This window comes from Cheilinus undulatus, linkage group 12 (assembly GCF_018320785.1).
Source record: "Cheilinus undulatus linkage group 12, ASM1832078v1, whole genome shotgun sequence".
NCBI classification, from domain to species: Eukaryota; Metazoa; Chordata; class Actinopteri; order Labriformes; family Labridae; genus Cheilinus; species Cheilinus undulatus.
In genome coordinates this window covers 6,086,938-6,108,511 of record NC_054876.1, presented here as the reverse complement: position 1 = coordinate 6,108,511, position 21,574 = coordinate 6,086,938, and the positions used below count along the sequence as shown (strand labels likewise).

General features: G+C 39.2%; 1 protein-coding gene across 3 annotated transcripts in view; it reads right to left on the bottom strand.

The window, feature by feature from the left end:
- Positions 1 to 19,097, bottom strand: part of arhgap32b (Rho GTPase activating protein 32b) — a 238,582-nt gene extending 219,485 nt beyond the window's left edge. For all 3 annotated transcript variants that reach the window (XM_041801252.1, XM_041801253.1, XM_041801255.1), the window contains exon 1: positions 18,650 to 19,097. The gene's annotated coding sequence lies outside the window, so the exon portion shown is untranslated. The remainder of the gene's footprint in view (positions 1 to 18,649) is intronic.
- Positions 19,098 to 21,574: the final 2,477 nt, after the last annotated feature.

Here is a 21,574-nt window from a genome sequence, read left to right as displayed (position 1 = left end):
ATAGTCCAGCAGACACTTTTCCCAGAAGGATACAGGATATAAATCCTGTGGAAATATTTCTGACGAATGGTTGATGTGGACAGACTCCCAGAAAATGTTCACAAAGTAAGTGAAACATTATCTAAAGTCTGCTCTATTTATCATTAATATCACTTCACATGTTCCAGTTTGTTAACTGAAAGTGTTTCAGTAAGTGTTTGTGTTGCACCAGATTGTGTTTTTATTGTAGCTATTTGCAACAGTGTTTTTTTTCTGTTAGTGAAAAGTGTTTTGAACATGCATTAGTCAGGGTATATGCAGGAATCTTGAAGTTAATTTTAATACCTTTTTAAGACTTTTTCAAGACCTTCTCAATATGTTTTAATACCTCACCACCACTTCAAGCTGTAACCATTTACATCAGTGATACAGCTCACTCTGGCGCTCTCAGAGACAATTTACGAACGCACCCACAATAGCCTAGTTTTATATGTACCTGTTCATCTTTGTTTTTTAATAAAAATGAATAAATTCACACACTCTTACGATGTTTTTGGCACTCAACCTCTTGGACAGCTAATTCAGGAAAAAATACTTTCAAAATTTAAGACTTTATAAAGCCGTGGTAAGACTTTTTAATACTTTTTAAGGGTCTTAATTTTCCCAAAATTGATTTATCACCTTTTAATACTTTTCAAGACCCCGCGGATACCCTGTTAGTGTGAGACTTCCCAGCCGCCATCGATTTGACGTGTTAAAAGATCAATTTTTTGGCCTTTAAATTTCTTTATTTATAGAGGGGGGCAGCGGATAGAGTCATAGACAAGGATGAGAGAGAGGAGGAGACATGCAGGAAAGCAGCCACACATTTTCAAATGGCAGGTGCCATATTTCTTTCACCTGAAATGTGTGTCAAAATACCAGTTTAAAGCTTTTTTACAGTAGAGATGTTGTGCCCCACAAATTCAAGTTCATTTTTAGAACGGTTTAAAAAATCCCACTTTCCTCAACTTGGTATTCATTTTTCTTAATCAAAATGAGAATGACATAAAAATGCTAATTCCCTGCAATACAACAATTCATACTGAATTTGCAATACGAGTCCAAATAATCACAGTAAGATTTTCTTTTCAAAATTGTACACCCCCAGTTTAATCTGTTGTGTTGGTTGTAACATAGAATGATTATTGCTAGTGTTTGGTGAAAAAGATGGGGAACTCAAAAAATAATCCCATATTCAAATTAACTGCAATGTTGGTAAAAAAATATTTCAATTACATCATTTTCCCAAATCGTTCAGCCCTCATATGAAAAGATTAAAATTTGATTTCTGATAATCAAATCCTTTGCTTCTAATTTCCATTTTAAAAATTCATAATTCTGCATTTAAAAATGTCTGTGTCATTTTGGATTTTTCAGCTGTCTTAAACTGCTTCCTGTGTAGACCTGCTTCTTTAGTTAGATCATGAACTACACCACAGTAAAAGGAACTTGTTATGGATTGAAAAAGAAAATAAGGGAACGAAAAGAAGGTAAATGTTTGATATCAGAAGGTGCATATGATTTTTGATTTGTCCACTGAGGTGTGTGGACGTTTTTAAATGGAAATGAGACATTAAGAAATGATTAATCAGCGTTAAAAAATTAGAAACTAATTGTGGATCCTAATTAATTGTGATTAATTTGATTAATCTTGACAGCCATAACTGAAATATATGATCAGAAGTATCTATAAGAATAATGGCAGTCACCGATCCAATCTTCAGACTTGTTGCACTTCATTTATTAGACTACTTGAATATGTTTACCCACTGAACAGGCTTAATATTTCATCAGTCTATCAATAATCGTGTTGATTCATTCCCACCAATGAACACATATAATGAATGTACAGTCTTCACTAAACCACCCCTTACACTCATCTTACCCCTCACATAGTTTGTCCATGTATATGAGTTCCTGTATAGCGTCCTTGGGTTTCTTGAAAGGCGCTATATAAATTCAAGATATTACTATTTATTATTATTACACTGCATCCGCAAAGTATTCACAACCTTCACTTTTTCCACATTTTGTTATGTTACAGCCTCATTCCAAAATGGAATAAATTCATTTTTTTCCTTAAAATTCTACACACAACAGCCCATTATGACGATGTGAAAAAAAGTTTTTTTGAAATTTTGGCAAATTTTTAAAAAAATAAAAAACTAAGACATTAAGTATTCACAGCCTTTGCCTCAAAGCTCAAAATTGAGCTCAGGTGCATCCTGTTTCCACTGATCATCCTTGAGACGTTCCTATAGCTTCATTGGAGTCCACCTGTGGTAAATTCAGTTGATTGGACATGATTTGGAAAGGCACACACCTGTCAAGATAAGGTCCCACAGGTGACAGTGCATGTCAGAGCACAAACCAAGCATAAAGTCAAAGGAACTGTCTGTAGACCTCCAAGACAGGATTGTCTTGAGGCACAAATCTGGGGAAGGGTACAGAAAAATTTCGGCTGCTTTGAATGTCCCAATGAGCACAGTGGCCTCCATCATCCATAAATGGAATAAGTTCAGAACCACCAGGAGGCTTCCTAGAGCTGGCCGCCCGTCTAAACTGAGCAATCGGGGGAGAAGGGGCTTAGTCAGGGAGGTGACCAAGAACCCGATAGTCACTCTGTCAGAACTCCAGTGGTCCTCTGTGGAGAGAGGAGAACCTTCCAGGTGGTCAACCGTATCTGCGGCAATCCACCAATCAGGCCTGTATGGTAGAGTGGCCAGACTGAAGCTACTCCTTAGTAAAAGGCACATGGCAGCCCACCTGTAGTTTGCCAAAAGACACCTGAAAGACTCTCAGACCATGAGAAACAAAATTCTCTGGTCTGATGAGACAAAGATTGAACTCTTTGGTATGAATGCCAGGCATCATGTTTGGATGAAACCAGGCACCGCTCATCACCTGGCCAATACCATCCCTACAGTGAAGCATGGTGGTGGCAGCATCATGCTGTGGGGATGTTTTACAGTGGCAGGAACTGGGAGACTAGTCAGGATTAAGGGAAAGATGAATGCAGCAATGTATAGACGTCCCAGATAAAAACCTACTCCAGAGTGCTTTTGACCTCAGACTGGGGTGACGGTTCATCTTTCAGCAGGACAACGACCCTAAGCACACCGCCAAGATATCAAAGGAGTGGCTTCAGGACAACTCTGTGAATGTCCTTGAGTGGCCCAGCCAGAGCCCAGACTTGAATCTGATCGAACATCTCTGGAGAGATCTAAAGATGGCTGTGCACCGACACTCCCCATCCAACCTGATGGAGCTTGAGAGGTGCTGCAAAGAGGAATGGGTGAAACTGCCCAAAGATAGGTGTGCCAAGCTTGTGGTATCATACTCAAAAAGACTTGAGGCTGTAATTGCTGCCAAAGGTGCATCAACAAACTATTGAGCAAAGGCTGTGAATACTTATGTACATGTGATGTCTTAGTTTTTTATTTCTTAAAAATTTGCAAAAAATTTCAAAAAATAAAACATTTTTTTCACATTGTCATAATGGGGTGTTGTGTGTAGAATTTTGAAGAAAAAAATGAATTTATTCCATTTTGGAATGAGGCTGTAACATAGCAAAATGTGGAAAAAGTGAAGCATTGTGATTACTTTCCAGATGCGCAGTGTATGTCAGCAGTCCTGACTGTACGATGCTTGTTGTGTTGCCTCTTAGAAGTCAGTTAAAGCATGCTGTTGCCTGAATAAGGATGACTTTCACTCTCCTTTAATGAGGTTATACTGCCACCTGGTGGAGGTCTCAGTACAGCACAAAGGTAAGTCGACTGACCAACCACTAAACCAGATGATGTATCAAAACCTAGTCTACATCATAGTCAAAGGTGATCTGTGATCGGCTGTAAGAAACCTCATTAAAGCATCTCTATTAACCCAGTCAAGTATGAATGCTAACTACAGGTACATTACCTGGTACAAAAAGAAACCCTAAGGCTAGATTTCAGGGTTTTTTTACTTATTTTTTGAACAATAACCTCATACAGCAGAAAGGAACATTTAACAGATTGCTTGAGAAAAGCAATATTAACTTTGAAGTGCTGCTGTGTAAACCTCTTAATATTCAGACAGAGATAGAAAAAAGGTCAGAATAATAAATCATAATCCACCACAGACTACAGCCAGATGTTTTAGTCCTGTACAAGTCTATACATAATGAGCTTATTGGCCTCAGCAGTGTTGTGTTAGGTCATCCCTGTTTGCTTGTTGGCGGGAAATGCTAATGTCTGAAGATTACATAAGAGCAGATAAACACTTCCTTTAATCCATGCTTGAATTTTTTCTTTCTTATATTTTGTTTATAAAAAAGTAATATAATAAGGCTCTTCAAACGCACTGTATCTCTGTTATAACAGCTCGATGTGCTCCTCCACAACTTGCAGAAAAATTCAACACTTCTCTGCTAGACTGTGCACATTACTGACAAATACATCGGTCTTTTGGCAGAGAAAAACTCCTAAAATAAAAAGGTGAATAATCTTAAATATATCGCTTCATTACATTCTATTTGTGACCCATTCTAATGACTGCGTTTCCATCACCTTCAAATCTTTTCCCCTGTACTCTTCTTCCTGCAACGACCCACTTTCTCCCCAAAGGATCAATAATCTCCTGTTTTCTCCTGTTCACTGAACTTATTTTTTCTGCTCCACTGTTGAAGCATCACCTCCTCCTATAGCTCCAAGAGAGGAGTTAAAGCACCGAGACAATTCAGTCAACTTGCTTCCTGGATGCTTTCAGTGTCGGCACAATCACAGAGATGCTTAGCCAAACTTTCTGCTTCCCTTAAAGCTTCCAAGTAGTTCCATACAACTTGTTGCCAACACAAGTCCTGAATGAGAACTCTGGTTTTCTCAATCCGCTCTCATTATCCTCCACTGGGCCTTTGTGGGAGAATACCCAGGCAACTCACTAATCAGTGACTGTGTCAATGCCAGGATTGTTTACGGGGGAAAGGAATCTCCTTTGGGAATGTCACGGCATCCTCAGAGAAACCGAGCGAGAGGCTTTTTCACACTGAGAGCGACAGTCTGCAGCTCTGCGTGCGTGGGGAGGGGGGAGCCCTGAGGAAAGCGGCGTATGCATTCTACATAATTAATGAACATGCAGAAAGAGTCACAATGGACGCTCGGCCCCCGCTCCCTGCGTCAGAGTCTAAGGCTGAGCTCAGAGGTCACGTCTGGCTTTGTGCGTGGCCGCCGAGGACGAAGACAAACAAGGAGAGCTTTGAGGAGCAGAGGAGGTTCCATGTACACAAGCAGAACACAAAAGACGGCAGATGATTGTGTAAGAGGAGAGAGGACAGGCAGTCTGCACAAACTTTGTTTGATCCAAACACAAACTAGTGAATTAATAACTGTGTTTTTATTCTGCCACACTTGAAGCTCCTTTATGATTCTCTTTATTATGTAGATTCTAATATAAAGTTAGCCACTGATGTTCTGTGAACAGCATCTCTGAATTATAATAAACCAAGATTTGCTTTTGTTGAAGCCAAAAGTTGACATGCTTTTATGTGACTAAAAATGTAAACACTGCTACTATCATAATATTTAAGGACATAAAACAGTTCAAACCCTGGTAATTTAATTTCTCCTTATGTGATGCAGAGGCAGCATCACTGTTGCACAAAGAAACAAAATACCAAACTATTACTGATGAAACTCTTCACACACCTGATGAAAGAGCAGGAAAACAACAGATTAACTCCAAAAACCTTCATTAATCTTTGTTTTCTTTGATCTGTGCTTCAGGCTGCACCACAACACAAAAAAGACCATGAATAACTATATCTCTGCATATCAAAGACATCATTTTTAATAACAGTCCAAGATTTATTCTAAACTAACCTCTTTAGTTCAACTCTAGCTTTATGTAGCACCGATCACCCACACACATTTGAGTGTTTAGAGTCTAAGAAGGTTTTGGAAACTCAGTTGACCTGGCTTTAGCCTTGAAACTCCTGGGTACACACAACATTGTCTGGAAACAAGACGGACAACCTCCTTCACATTCTGATCGGGCTTTATAAGCCACAGTGATCCTTCTCTGATTGGCCAGAGTATGACTTAACTAGCAGCATTTCCTCCAATAATTAGAAACTAATTACACACAGACTGGTGACCTTCTAGTCTGTGCTAGTAGCTGTTGTTGTAACATTGGTTCTGTTTTTTTAATCCTCCTACTGCATTCATGCACAGGATGGGAGCTATTAAAATGCCATATCAACCAATGTCATAACAGAGCATTACTGTTTTATGTGCTCCTGCCCAGTGGAGATGAAGGGTCATGTGAAAAATGTGAAACTCTTGTGTCTGATAGTCTAGAGAGAAAATACTTCTGAAAATGTAAAAAACGCTGACAGCCAAGGGGCTCAGGTTCAAGTCCAGCCTGTGGCTCCTCCCCTGCATGTCACATCCCTCTATCTCTCTCTACAGCAGTGTTCATCAACAGGAGGCCCAGGGGCCACATCAGGCCCCCACAGCTTTCCATCTTGCCCTCAGAGGATTATCAAACTCAGAAGAATTAAGTGTGCAAAAATATGGCATGCTTTTGTTTAACTTTTCTCTTAAAGTTTATATAAAACCATCAATAAATCAGACAATAAACACACTAGTATTTCTGTCATCTAGCATGGTAAACACATACTTATCGTTTTCTTGAGTAAAGTTGCAGTTTTTGCATCAATTTTCCACATAAGGCTCTTTCAGAGAGCAATTTCCCCCTCTGAGAATCTTCAGATGATCTGTGTCCTTTATGTGTTTTTGGCCAATCACGACAAGAAGTAATATTCTTACAAGAAAATGTTTATTAGAGGAAAATATTGATTCTATTTCACGTAACCAGTTCAATCAATCCCAACAACATGTTACGGTTGTAAACCCCATGAGTAAAGGGGCTGTTGTTACGGTGATAACTGAAGACTTCTCTGAGTTTTAACTCTAAGAAGTGTTTATGTTCGGGTCTGTTTGTGTTGCATTTAGCGTTAGCATCTTAGCTAAACTTCAGCTATGCTGTCTCAACAGGTGAGATTTATGAGCTGCCGTAGTTCTTAATCGCTTTTCTCCAACGCGTGCAGACAGGCAGACATTTCGAAAGTTTTCCTTCCTTCATATAAAGTCCATATGACTTTTTCCTGAGGTACAGAACTGTAACTGAAAGAGGCAACAACTGGTGAAACACAACCAGCTACCTAGCGAGGACCTACAATAAACGGAACTCTCGTTAAAGGTAAAAGGTCACTGCGGGTCGCACGAGATAACGGACGCTGTGCCAGAGCATGGTGGAACGGGCTATGAAAAGCAGCAGAGCCTCAATGAACCAACCTCTGACGTTAAAACCGGCCCAAAGATCGGTTTGTGTTGCATTTTTACCAATACTCTCGGATCTCTGACGTCAAGATCAGTTAACCGATCCATATCGGATTATCTTTACACCACTAATTTGTATGCAATCGGATGTGAAATTATTTGCCTAGAAACATCCTCAGATTCGACGCAGAATTATGAAGCAGACATAAGGTTGATGGGACCATGACAGTTTTAGAAGTATTCATTCTTTAAGTGAGATATTGGATAGACTCAGCCTTTCAACCAATGTTGCGCTACAATAAGTCTTGTTTATCCTCATTCCTTATACTTCGGAGTATGCTTGAAGGACTGAAGTGTGATGGATGAAACCCAGCCGCTGTCAAAGCTTCACTTCTGCCTCTCCTGGTAGTGCAATCACTACAATCAGCTTGTGCTCTCAGAGAGCGATTCTTCCAGAATACTGCTGAAAATCAACATGACAAGAAAAAAACTCAACCTGTCAACTAATCAGGATGGATTATGATAAAGATATTTTTAAATAAGGTATTTTTGCATCTGTTTGATTCATTTTCTTATTTTTCAGGGTAAATTCTTCCTGATCTGATGGATCCATGTTGGGGCAGTGATGCTGAAAAACCACTGGCCCTTTAACATGATGTCAACTCCAGCTCATGGTGGCAGAAAAAGAAAAACTAAAAGGTCAGCAAAGCCCCAGGATCCATCCTGGTTTGTAAAAGGTTTATGACAGCCCATCATCAGTGTGGACTAAAGTGGTAACCCTGCAGCCTCTGCCAATCACAGAGCAGATCTGCTGGATTGGCTAAAAACTACTGTTTTATTCTGGAGTTTTCTAAAGGTTTAGAACAGTTATTACCACCCCACCCCTGCAAATTCAGACTTCTAGATGCAGGCAATTATTCATCTCCTAACTCAGTCTGCATTTCTCAGTATGTCTTCTTCATAATGTGTACCTGGAATGTTTGTTTGCTTTTTCCTTTATCTTGTAGGTTTTTGTTAAAGTAAAAACTCCCATGAGCTCAGAATCCAATCTGACAAAAAAAGCAGCAGTCTCCAAGATTTCCATCAGCCGTAAGCAGCCTCGGCTTCTTGCACCGTCTGTCTGTTCAGATAACAGCTAATCCTGAAGTCACCATGGCAGGAAATCCAAAAATCATTTCACTCTTATCGACTGAGGCACAGAGTTACACAATTTTGGCTTCAAACTTTCACAAAAACAAGATAGTTGAGATAAAACTATTGAAGTGTTGCATTCCTCTTTGAAATGATGTCATCACTTTGTCATGAGATATAAAACAAACAGACACCTCTCTATAACAGCAGCTTCTTTTGCCCCTTTAAAAAGTCCTGAAATGATCGTCTGCATTATCATCCATCAGACCACAGACTCTTGATAAGACGTTGACACAGTCTCATTTTGGCTGACAATGTTGGCAATGTTTTTGTGTATGTAGACACTGTGCAGGTCTTTGCTTTCAATTTTGGATGGACTGATTCTAGGGCTGTCAGTGTCAATGGATCAGTTTCAGTAGCACTTTTTAACACGTTATTTTCTCATTTTAGGCACACTGTAGCTGAGCTGCAGGGCAGTAGCTGGATCCTTGCCTACTTGTTGGTGTCATCTTCCTACCTTCACAGTGGTATAAAATAGGGACACCACTGCTCCTATGAATGTGTCATTTCACTTTAAAAACTTTCAGCTCCGTGGGCAAACCAAAACTATTCTGCTCCTTGTGACGTCAGTCACTTCATTTCTACTGTTCTCTGTATGTTTTTATCAGAGCCCAACCGATATTGGATTTTTGGGGCCGATGCCGATACTGATATTGGGGGCTAAAAAAAGCCAATATCTGATATATCGGCCGATAACCGATATTTTGGCCTATATGTGAAATAAGAACTTTAATATACACAGGATATATACTGTACATGAACACAAATGTGGACATGTGAATAATCAGTTGCGTTTATCTTTGTTTATTTTAACAAAGATGCAACTTAGACGATATTAAAACGCTGTATAATAGTCTTATACGGTGGCTGTGGACCATATTAGACAGGAAAATGATAAATGAAGAGCCATATTTACATTGCTGTGGCAAATATGCCCATAGAATATGTTTACGTGTTTCTTGATAACCCTGGGTAAGGCCACAAGCTTAAATGCGCCTGTTTTATAAAGTTGTTCTCTAAAGATCTACTATTAGTGAAACTTTCCGTCTCCACACTGGTAGAATATGTCACAGGAAAGATAAACACCGTATGAATGCTTTTCTGGTTTGTGCTTTTCAAAGTAAAAGCCCGGTTTAGCATTTCTACAGAGAAACTCCGTTCACTTGTACAGAATACTTTTATTTTGAATAGTTCCCGACACACTTCCTCTATACATTGAATCAAGTCGCTTTGAGGACAGGGCTTTGAGAGCAGGGAGATGCGGCTGACATGCAGAAAACGCACGCCCTGTTTGAAAGCCGCACCGGCAGGAACCGGAGCTGACACGCACAGCACACGCAAGCAGCAAAACACGATCCCAGTCTAAAATGAGCGTTAGTCCTCTACTCTGCTGCAGTCGAACTGCACGAGGACGAGGCTGCCTGTGAGTGCTTAGGGACAGAGAGTGGCCCACAGTTGCACCCGCTGCTCAGTGAGAAGAGCAACAACGATACGTGCTTTCACGTCAGAGTCTCCAAAACTCTCCAGTAACACCAGAAAATGTCGCTAAATTTTTCGCTAGTCGCTTTTTTGAAAAGGGGTTGCTTGTGGGGTCTGAAAACTCACTAAATATAGTGACAAAGTGGCTAAGTTAGCAACACTGAGTGAGGGAGAGCTGCTGCTGCACTTTGTGTCTGAGGGGGAGGGGCCAGGCTCGGGCTGAGTTCAGCACAGACACACAGAGCGACAGGAGCAGAGACAATCCCCGCAAAAAAAAAAAAAAGTTAATATATCGGCTACATTTTGGCCGATATTGATTAATCTGTGAAACGCTATAATCGGCCCGCCGACAAATCGGTCGGGCTCTAGTTTTTACTGACTTTTCTATTTATAACAAGTTCTTTTTCCCTGCTGTTAAGCTAGTGTTAGAAATTTATATCAACCAGAAATATCTTATTTTCTTTCAACATTAAAAGCAGGTTCTTATCAAAACAGGAAGTCAAGTGCCCTTAGCTTGGGACTAGGGCTGGGCAATTAATTGCAAGTTAGATTAAATCACAATATGAGCCTGCTGCAATTTTCGAATCGCAGATGTTGAAATATTTCTTTAACTTGAAATGTGTCAAAATACCAGTTTAATAAATCAATTTTTTGCATTGACAGAGATTTTATGCACGCTTTGCAAACATTCAAGTGTCAATTTTACTATGGTGGTTTACAAAAATCCTCCTTTTTGTGTTTTATGTACTTTTCTTTTTTTTAATCAAAATGAATGACATAAAAATAATGCCCTTAAACAAAGCAAATGACATCACATTTGCAATTAGCAAAAATAGCTAGCTCATTCTATTTGAAACTGAAAAAGCCTGACGTCACTTCAAGAAGGTCATAGCCAGCCTCACGTCCCCCACCCCAGCCGCCTCCTTTATAGCTTAAACCTTGATGCAACCCTATATTCAGATTCCTGCTACTCTGGATTAATTGCTTCAGAAATAATTTCACTGTTTTCAATACACATGGTCTTATTTATGGAATTATTTATTGCTTGAATTTGTTGAAAAATATGTAAGAGTAACCCAAGAGTAACTGCATATTAGGTCTCAATTGCAATATTTGGGGAAAAATTCACATCCTGAAAAGTCTGATTTATTACAAGGGCACAAAACTGTTAGAAGAACATTTTCATAGATAAAACCTTGTAATTTTTACATCCAGAAGTGCACAAGACTGATGCATTTAACTTCACTTCCCTAGATAGTTTGGAGCCCCCCACCACAGTCACTCAAAATCCTGTGGGAAAGACTGTATGTGATCCAAATTATCTATCAAACGATCTAAATTTAGCAAGTAACTGTGACTTGAAAATCTGTTATTTGACAGCCCTGCTGCGCTGATGAAATATAAGTAGTTGTTCGTAGACTTTTGCACTCCCCGATGCTTTAATGTCTGATAGCAATGTTTTTAAAACTTGCGGTATCAAAAAGTATTGAAAAATCAATGATTCTCATCAAGTTCCCTAATGTCACAGTAGCATGACTTGCAAGAAAAGAAAGTTTAAAGAAAAGAAAATATTTTGATGTTCAGTATGTAAGCCTGACTCTGAAGACATTAACTACATGCTGTTAAGTTTATCTAAATTTAAATAGGATAAAAATGTCCAAATTGCATCATGATTTTCTGCCTCAATCTTGTCACAATCCCACATTATGACTGTTTTGTTGTACGATAGCGGTAGCTGCATATCTTGGACAGAAATTGGATAATGTGTCACTGAGTCTATAAAGAAGCAGCCTTTTACTCCCACCAGTAAATGTTGTAGGTTATGAGAACTAAAGTGGGTTCAGTAAAATAAAGGAGACAAACAGGCTTTCTTCTTCTAAGAGGAAAGATAAAAACTGGAGTCGAGAGTGGGATCAAAATGACAAGCACCAACATGCAGCACAGTTGAGAACAGTTGTACAAATGTAGATAAGATCTGAGTGTTTGTTCTCAACGCTGACTGGTACAGGTACGTTTCCCCCCTGCAGCAGTAAAACACGCTGCACTGAACCGTGACCCTCTGCTGCAAAATACATAATGAAGCATGGCTTGTAAACTCTTCCACCCCAATCACAGAGGAGCACCAACGTAATGGGTTTTAGAGGCGTGTTGCTTGAACTAATTAGTCACGCTGACCGACAAATGTGCACAAGGGAGACGATCGGAAAACACTTTGTCCTCCTGAGAAAACTGAGCCCACTGTGCCCTTTAGCAAGGCATTTAGTTCACACTGAAGATGGCACAGCGTATGCTGCAAAAGCTGCATGGACACAGATAATTTGTACGTGTATATCCCCGCTGTTTGGAGTTGGTTTGCCTTGTTAAATAAGGATTAAAGGCTGCCATGCATATCTGATTAAATGGTAATCTAATAAAGAGGGTGAAGTATCAGACCAGAGGATCTGCAGATCAAATAACACGGGAGGCAGAGGGCAGCTTCAAGACGGTCTCTCTGGGATCACACATCATTTAGATTCAAATATTTCTAATTAAATCAATTTAAAAGGGGATGCCAAAAAAATTAGGACAACTCCTTTCTGATGTCAGCAGTAGAGGCACAACTGTATCCTGAACTAGTCAGACCTCATCAGGGCAGATTATGAGGGCGCACTCATACACGGTTTTATGATACAAGCTTAACTGTCCCCTCTCTACAGCTCCAAGCTGGCTATCATCATGACATAATATGACCCACAGTTACCAAGAATCACAGCCTCACAGGGCCAGCTAAATGGAGAAATACAAGGACAACATGAGCCGTTTGAGTGAGATACGGTCCCCTAACACTCCACAAGTGTTTACAATGATTGCTGAAAGGAACGGCTGTATTGATTAGACATCACGGCCATGTTATGCAGCCATACTTGTGCACAAAGCCCACCTCTTCCATCTGTGCCAGGGCCAGGGAAGTGTGCAATGCTTAAGGACAATAGGTGACATTCTTTGCATTGACAAGTATAAATGCAATGAACTCTCACTTACATGTTAGCTTGTCAAAACTTTCAATACTACTTTTTTGTTACCACATACTTTAAATAAAACAATATCTACTATTTTATGTTGTTATTACAAAAAGTATCAAAGTTATTAATAAAAAACACTGTATACAACCAATATAGAGTCAGCGTTTTTGCTGCAAGAAAGGAGAGATAGAACACAAAGCGGTGGGTTTAAGGATTGAGCAGAGTGAAAGAATACTACTAGAGAAGGCAAAGCACTGATATGGAGAAATATGATGGGTTTTTTCTTGTTGCTTCACAGCAGTTAAGCACAAAAAGACCTTAGAAACACACTGACACCTCCACACAAACGTGCAGGAAGATGATTGATCACTGCTGAAGTCACGCTCCTCCCTTTCTTGTCTCTGCTCCATCCTCTATCACAGACACCACACCACCAACTTCTTTATTCAGAGGAGTGTGTTTTGTGAAGTGTTTTTATCATCTCACTAAAATGCACACTTTAATGTTGGTGTCTATTAAAGACAGGAAGAATGCAGAAGAGAAAACAGATGTCTCCTGGTCTGTTAAAGTTTTTCTTTACATCACATCCTGCTGACCGTTTTACCCCTGTAGGAACACTGGTAGATACAAAACACCCTAAATAATAAAATCAGATATTACAGACAAAGGGCACACTTACCTTTTGGTTATCAGTAGAAGTTCAAAGAACATATTTCATTTGGCTTTTATTTTTAGGAAAACTCTTATTTATATCACCTTCCCTGGAAAATAACAGTACATCTTATTTTTGTATATTTGACGCCCCTTTCTAATGTGTGGGTTTGAAATTAACCCTTTAGGCCCCACAGTTTTTTCAAGAAAATATTCAATTCTGATATCAAGATTTCAAAAGGCTGTAGCTTGAAAGTGGTTAGAGATAAAGGCATACTGTAAATGAGAAAAATGTTTAGTATGACCCAAAGTTTGTGATGGGAGTAAATTCACTCATCTAATTTGCATATTCTGATATCAACTGTGAACACCCCTGCTGCCTCCACTGAGCGTTTTCTCTCACCACTTCTGCCGCTACCTCACACACAGACGCATGGTCAGTTTCAGTCTCACAGGACGACTGAACGTCATCGTCAGAGGGTGAACATTCCTCTTTGGTGAATATACCTCAACAGTGAACAGACCTCCCGGCATTGTGAGTATTTCGCTGCAATTCGCTCTCTCTCTTCTCGCTTCGACTACAACCACTACTACCACTTCCTCGTCTCCTCGACCGGGGGTGAGTCTTTCAAACTCTATATACTCCAGAACTTTGAATAGAAACACGCCCACAAATACTGCTCAGATTGAAATTACTCATATCCACCATCTCCTAAGTGGTACCAACATTAGGCGCCATAGTTTGCAGCTATAGCCTGTTTAATTCAGCAATGTTGCTTGTCGCAATTTTGCGACTTTAGCAATTCAAGAGTTACAAGCAACTAAAATAACCAGATTAGAAGTTTGGATGTTTCAAAATAAGCATAACTTTGATTTTTCCCTGTATAATCTAAAATTCAAACTTTGGTACTCTGGCAGCTCTTAATACTTCTCCTCCTGCATCATGCAATTACAAAGTCAGCATGTCAAAAAATGTAAACAAAAAAGGATTACTCTATTTCCCACCGCCCAAATTGAGATCATACATTCTCTATTTGTCCCACTAACCTCTAATGCTACACACATCCTTATTTATAGTCATAAATGACAAAACAGACATAAATCTATCCAATCTACCATAAGTTCTCCATAAATTGGCTAGCCATTAAAGCTGTAAACGTATTCAATTAAAAATTCACTTTTCACTTTTTAAACAATGAAGAAAAAATGGCTTTATCTGATACAGAAAGCTGCATATCAAAGTATAATTTTTCAAACTGTCTGTTTTGTTTTATCCATCCTCTTTGAGTCTGCTAGTCATCCAGCCAAACACAACAGAAGGTTGAATAATAACTAGATGTCTTATGTTTATGAAAGGAGCAGCAAACTCAAAGAAGCGTTAAATTGCCCTATTTTTGAGAGAGGATCTGCATAGACGTCACTTATTAAGGATGCATTAGCATACAGCATCCAAAAATATAGCAATGTTTTCTTTGACAGTCCCTATAAACTGTTCAAGAGATAGGGAAACTTTTCAGCTTAGATTCAGTCCATAAATGAATGAGGCATCACTAGACCACAGAAAAGTTAATTAAATTAGAGTGTTTCCACCAGAGGCTTCTTCAGGAGAGGAAGATGAGCTTTTGATTGCCCTGCACTAATATGATGTGTTAAAACAGACTTCTTTCTAAAACACCTGACCCACAGATGATCCATAAATAACTACATGTATGTAAAACTACTGATATCTATGTGGGTAGGGTTACCAGCAACATTTATTAGGTCTGTCATACCATCTTTGGAAATTCTATGTAAGGGAAGCTGAACCAGCTTCTCTCACAAGAATCCTGGGGGCCAGTTAAGCTCAGTTGGTAGGTTGGATACCCTTACACAGAAGCTGGTTTCATCAACATACTGGTCATGAGATCAGTTCCTGTTCAGAGCTGTTTGGTGCATGTCTTTCCCCTCTCTCTCCTCGTGGTTCCTTTCTCTTTTCAGCTGTCCTGAAGAGGCAGTATGCCTTCCAAAAGCAATCTTAAACAGAGTCTATCCTAGTAAGTCTCTCATTAAGGGGGCTAACAAGCAAATGTTAGGTACTAGACTGGGAGGTATTATAAATGTTATTTTTTGCTTGAAAACCACTGAAAGAACTAGACATGCACTGATACTGATACCAGCATTGGGTTCCATGCCAACACCATGCTTATGTACTTGCACTCATCCACATAAAACAGCAGATACTCAATATCATTTTACAGTATCATTATTTGAGCAGGAAGGTGACGCTGGGTCCCAGTCTACAGTTTGCAAATTAGGATGAAAAAAGTAGAGAAGACTGGTGCCGTGCAAATAACTGAGTTTAGATTTCAATCCCAATTTTGCTTTCTGACGAGTTACATCATGACAGAGAATCAAATGATCCCGTCTTTCATTCCTCCCTCTCGCTCTGTAATAAGGCATATGCACTCTCTTCTCCCTGCTGAAGAGGTAATATGAGGAATAATTAACTATTATCATGAGGGAATGCTAAGTAATGCTTCCTATCTTTTAAACAAATAAAGATCAGTCAATTTTTTTGTTTTTCCCCCGTCCTGACATGAGTTTACTGTGACCTACAGGAAGCGTACTTAAAATCACAGATTATGTGAGTGACCAAAATCACCAACAAGTACCAGTGTACTTCATCTACATGCCCTAATGGGGTTATAAATACACCAAAACGTTTAGAACCGGAATAAGAAGAATCAACTTCATGGACCAAGTATCAGAGATGCTTGCCCAATAAGGCCAGGACAAATAAAGAAAAAAAAACTCAACTGAAACAGGTCTGTTCGTCCAGCCTAAAACTCCACCAGTTTATTTGTATATATGGCCAAAATTTACTGTCGATATATGCCGATAGTCACAGCCAATGTAAATATCAACAGAAATTTTGATATCAACAGTTCACCCCCGGTCTGTGCCGATATGGAATATTTGCCCTTTAAGGCTATTATCTTCCAATACCGATAACTGGTCTAATATCATGAATCCATATCTAGTAAACTCACGCAATAAGGGATTTGCCTCTGGTTAGTTTTGCTCTCAATGTGCAGGGATTGAACATTAAGTACAAAAAATAAATAAATAAATAAATAAAACTGAAAAAAAATCTAAAAAGTTAAGATTTAGATTTGTACCAGCTCTTGACAGGAATTATTTCTAGTAGATATACAGTCAAAATGCTTTGACAGTATGGTTGCAAGATGTGCAAAGGGTTCAAGAATGCTGACTAGATGGGATCAGAGAACAAAATAAGGATGTGGGCAGAATTATGTGAGGTAGCTAAGCTAATTTAAGATAGCTGATCTGTGCAAAACAAGCGGTAACCTCCGGTCCTAAAAATAAAGCCAATGCGGAAGTGCAAAAAATTGCAATACGTCGAGTGTCCACTTGAGGCTGGCGGCAGGAACACCGGAATTCCCGTCTGGACACCTGTTAAACAGCTGTTGTTTACACTAGAAATGAACTGGTTTACATCCTGGTTCAAAAACCAAACATGTCTCATTAGCTAGTGTCTTCATGTGCTCTCACTATACATCTACATCGTCTATTGTAAGCAGACAGCTAATGTCAGACAGGGTTTGTCCAGTTCTTTCTACAGTCTACGGTGCAAACTTACATATGAGGTAAGGCATTTTACCACAGTGAGCTTTCTCGCTTTATTGCAGCTGCTGTAAAGCAGAGACACAGTGCAAGGCTAAAGTGCTTGTTAAACTGAAGTTCTATTTTCTGACACTCTGTGACTTTTGAGCGGTCAGACTTACTCCTTGAATTTTGACTTTTTTTTTATTTTACCTGATGTTTCTGCTACAGCTTGCAGCATGTATGGTAATTAACAACAAACTTTAGGCCACTTCCTATCCCTGTATTACTCCCTGAAAGAGGAATCAACAACAGTTTAAATTCATATTGCCTTGGCTCACATTACAACCAGAGGTGGACGTTTTCCACTTAGTCTTTAATAAAGAACATAGCACTGTGCATTAGCACATGCCGTGATGCACAATATGAGTGAGTCCTGGACATTTGTTTTTCACAAATTAGCCTGACATCAATGGCAGGAGTTCTGTCATCAGTATTATAATATCTTAAGACAAAGACATGGGTGCTGCAGTTAGAATCAGATCCACATTACTAAAAACAATACACAGCACAGTCTTCATGACATAATTAAAGTAATTCAGTAGCTATTTTCATTAATGACCCAGTATCTGTAATACTGTATTACCATCAATTTCCAATATTTATATTTAGATGTATATTAGTGAGAACCCAAGTGTTTTACTTGTACTTTGGCTGTGAAAAAGTAGTATCAGTACATCTCTAGAAAAAAAACAAAAATGTAAGAATGCGTCTCCTCTGGATCAACCCACTGAAACATGGACTTATTGTGGCAGCTCTCAGCCAAACTCAAATAAAAATCTTGCAAATTTATGTTTTCTTTTTTATGGTAGGGAGCATCTAAGGCTAAAAAAAGGCACATTTAGCCTTTATTCTGGATAAAGTCTCCAGGTGAGTGTTGCATCATCTGAACCACATGTGAACAGAATCCTGAATGTTCAGAATTGTCCACTGTGCTTGTTTAGCTCCCATTAGAAGTTGGTTAGACAGCCGAACAGAGGGATTTTACTTTACTGTTATGCCTGATATGATGTTGTTAGCTGAAGATTAACCCTAAAGCAGCGTTAACTAGTCCTAATTTTTGGATGGGGTCCTGCATACAGTCCTCACGGGGAGGATTAGCCAACTCCATACAAGCCATGACTAGCTGGGGAGACGATAAACCCCCCTTTACACTCACACCACTCTCTCACATACACAATACACACATGCGCGCCGTCTAACATTAGCAGATTTCCCTGTCTGGCCACTAAACAGTACTCGCAGCCTGACCTAACGTTATGTATCTGGGTAACGTACAGACAGCACGCACATGTGACGTCAGCATTAATAAGCTAAGTTCAGTACCTGGATATTAACGGTCGATCTGTGGCCGTTGACCACCGATGGTCGCAGAGATGAGCTTAGCTTTCGCTGTCTCCGTCTGGCGCTTCACCGCTGTTTAATTCCCTCCTCATCACAGCTTCAACCAGCTCTCTGAAAACACGTCAGGCTGAAAGTATTCGGTGATATTTCTCAAAAACTCTCCAGGCTGAGGAAAAACCGCGCCAGTGGTATTCACAATGAGGTTAACCCTAAACAAAAACGGCTCCCCCGGGACAGCAAGGCTCAGTCAGCGTTCAGTCACCGGGTCTCCCCTTCTCTTGTGTGTGTAAAATAAACACAGATATCGTCCTGAAAAACTCCTGCCTCTTTTGAAATAAAAGTCGGACTAAATTCTCCTTTCTCTGAAGTCACAGGACGCTGTTTCCAGGCGAAACTTGTGGAGGTTCTCCGGCGTGTGTAACTCAATGGAGAGCACACCGCGGAGTGAATCCTGACTGGAGCAGAGGAGCAGCACTATCTCTGTGCTGAGTTCACGGGCTGTCGGATAAAATCAGGAAACGACGAATATACGGCAATACAAGAAGAAAAACTTTGTCAAATATTTGGAAAAACATGTTCCATTTCATTTTAACTCGGTTTATGCAATAATTTTTTGCTTATTTTACAATTTAATACCAAATCATGTTGTGTTAAGACTACAGCTGTTCTGTGTTTGTATTTTATCTTATTTCCCGTTAGATTTGGTCAAAATGAACAATCTTTCCCTTTCGACATAAAGCATAGAAGACATATGAAAATTACAAATGAATAAGAACGATGTAATTCAGACATTAATCTATCAAATCCACAGAAAAGCTATACTCTTAAGCTTTGGCTTATGATGTCTCCTTTTGTTACACACTCTGATCGGGAACCCTCAAACTATACACCACACCAAAACTAGAGTTCCAAGTATTTCATGCTAAAAAAGAAATGGTACAAGTGTAAATTCAGATGTTTCACAATAATAGACTTTATCCTCATATAGCTTATATATTTATATTTACGTATCACTCTATCTGAAATATTTTCCTAATAAATGATTTACATGTTTTTAAATCTTTTAAATCCATAAAGGTAAACTACGTGAGATGAATATTGAAATCGTTTCTTGTAGGTCTGTTGTTTGTCAAATGTTTGATTGGTGGTTTAAAACTTTGAATACTGACAGTGTTCATTGAGTGTTAGGAATAAGGTAAGAAAAACTCTCTAGAGAGTGATGGTTATTTAGGATGAAAGAGGATAAAATACCTTGCAAAAATATAAGAGCTCTTAGTTTGAACTTTTATAGTGAATGATCTTCCAAAGAAGAACTAATATGGTAGATAAAAGAAGCTAGTTATTAAAGCTCACAGCAGATATGCATCCCCATATTTAATTTAACTAAGTCTTCCCATGACAATGACCAGTGTCTCCTAAATGTCATGCTTTGCACAAGAACCATTCCAGTGCATTTAGGATACATTTATTTTCCAGGTTTACAAAGTCCCACTTTTCAGAGGAGTAACTTCCGTCAATCCATTCTTCCATAAAGCCCAGATCAGTGGAGGGCTGCAGTGATGGTCGTCCCTTTGGTCCATCTCCACACAAGATCTCTGGAGCTTAGTCAGAGTGACCATGAGGTTCTTGGTCACCTCTCTTCTTCAGGCCCTTCTCCCCCGATTGCTCTGTTTGGCCAGGCAGCCAGCTCCTGGAAAAGTCCTGGTTGTGCCAAACTTCTTCCATTTGAGAAGAACCTTCAGTGCAACTGAATTAGCCTTCCCCAGATCCAGGACAATACTGTCTCTGAGCTCTGTAGGCAGTTCCTTTAACCTCATGGCTTGGTTTTTGCTCTGATATGCATTGTCAACTGTGAGGCCTTCTATAGTGAGGCATTTGCCTTTCTAAATCATGTCCAATCCATTTAATCTCCCACAGATGGACTCCAAACAAAGTGTAGAAACATCTCAGCAAAGATCCAGAGAAATGGGATGAACCTGAGCTAAATTTACAGTGTTTTGCAAATGGTTGGAATACTTTTGCCAGTGTGATACTTCAGTTTTTCATAAATCTGTATACATTTCTAAAATTCTGTTTTCACTTTGTCATGATGGGGTACTGAATAGATTAATGGGAAAAAGGGTTAGGGTTTTTTACTGTAGCATCAGGCTGCAACAGAACATTTTTTAAACATTGTGGGGTCTGAGTACATTCTGAATGCACTGTGCATGATCACAGCTACTGAACAAGCAAGAGAGAGCAAACTGATGCTACCAACACAACACCAAAACTCAGATTTACCACAGTTAATCAGACAACTGGCCTTAGAAACAACAACCAGCTAAATATTTGAAGCAACATGCTGCAGTTTAAACATGTGTTTCACAATGGTAACACAATGTAAGCAGGCAGCCAGTTAGCTGGAAAAAAATCAAGTATTTAAATAACTGGCAAACTTTAGATGTTTAACCTTGCCCACTTTATCAACGGCCTTTGACTTTCAACATCCTTCAGTTATTGTAAAACTCAGTTATTGTGACATCTTCACACAAAACATTTATATAAATATCAATAGAAAAATATATTCGAATGAAATACTGTTTAATATTTCTTTTTTCACAAAATCACATCCATTAACTTGTAACTTATACAGACTAAGAACATCAAAAGCCACTTGGGAAGTATGGGCCCCCTGTTTTTATGGAGAATGAAACAAGATATTTAAAAGCTGCTATTTAATGGCTGTAAATATCTACTTTTAACACAAATTGTTAAAAACAATAGTAATGTTCACACCAAGCATGAGTAAAATTATTTGCACAAATGAATTACATGTAAAATCAGTGTAAAGAGTAAACATCAGTTAACTGGCTTTAGTCGCGCGTACAGTTCATGGATTTGAGCGATCGATCATGCTTGGTGTGAACA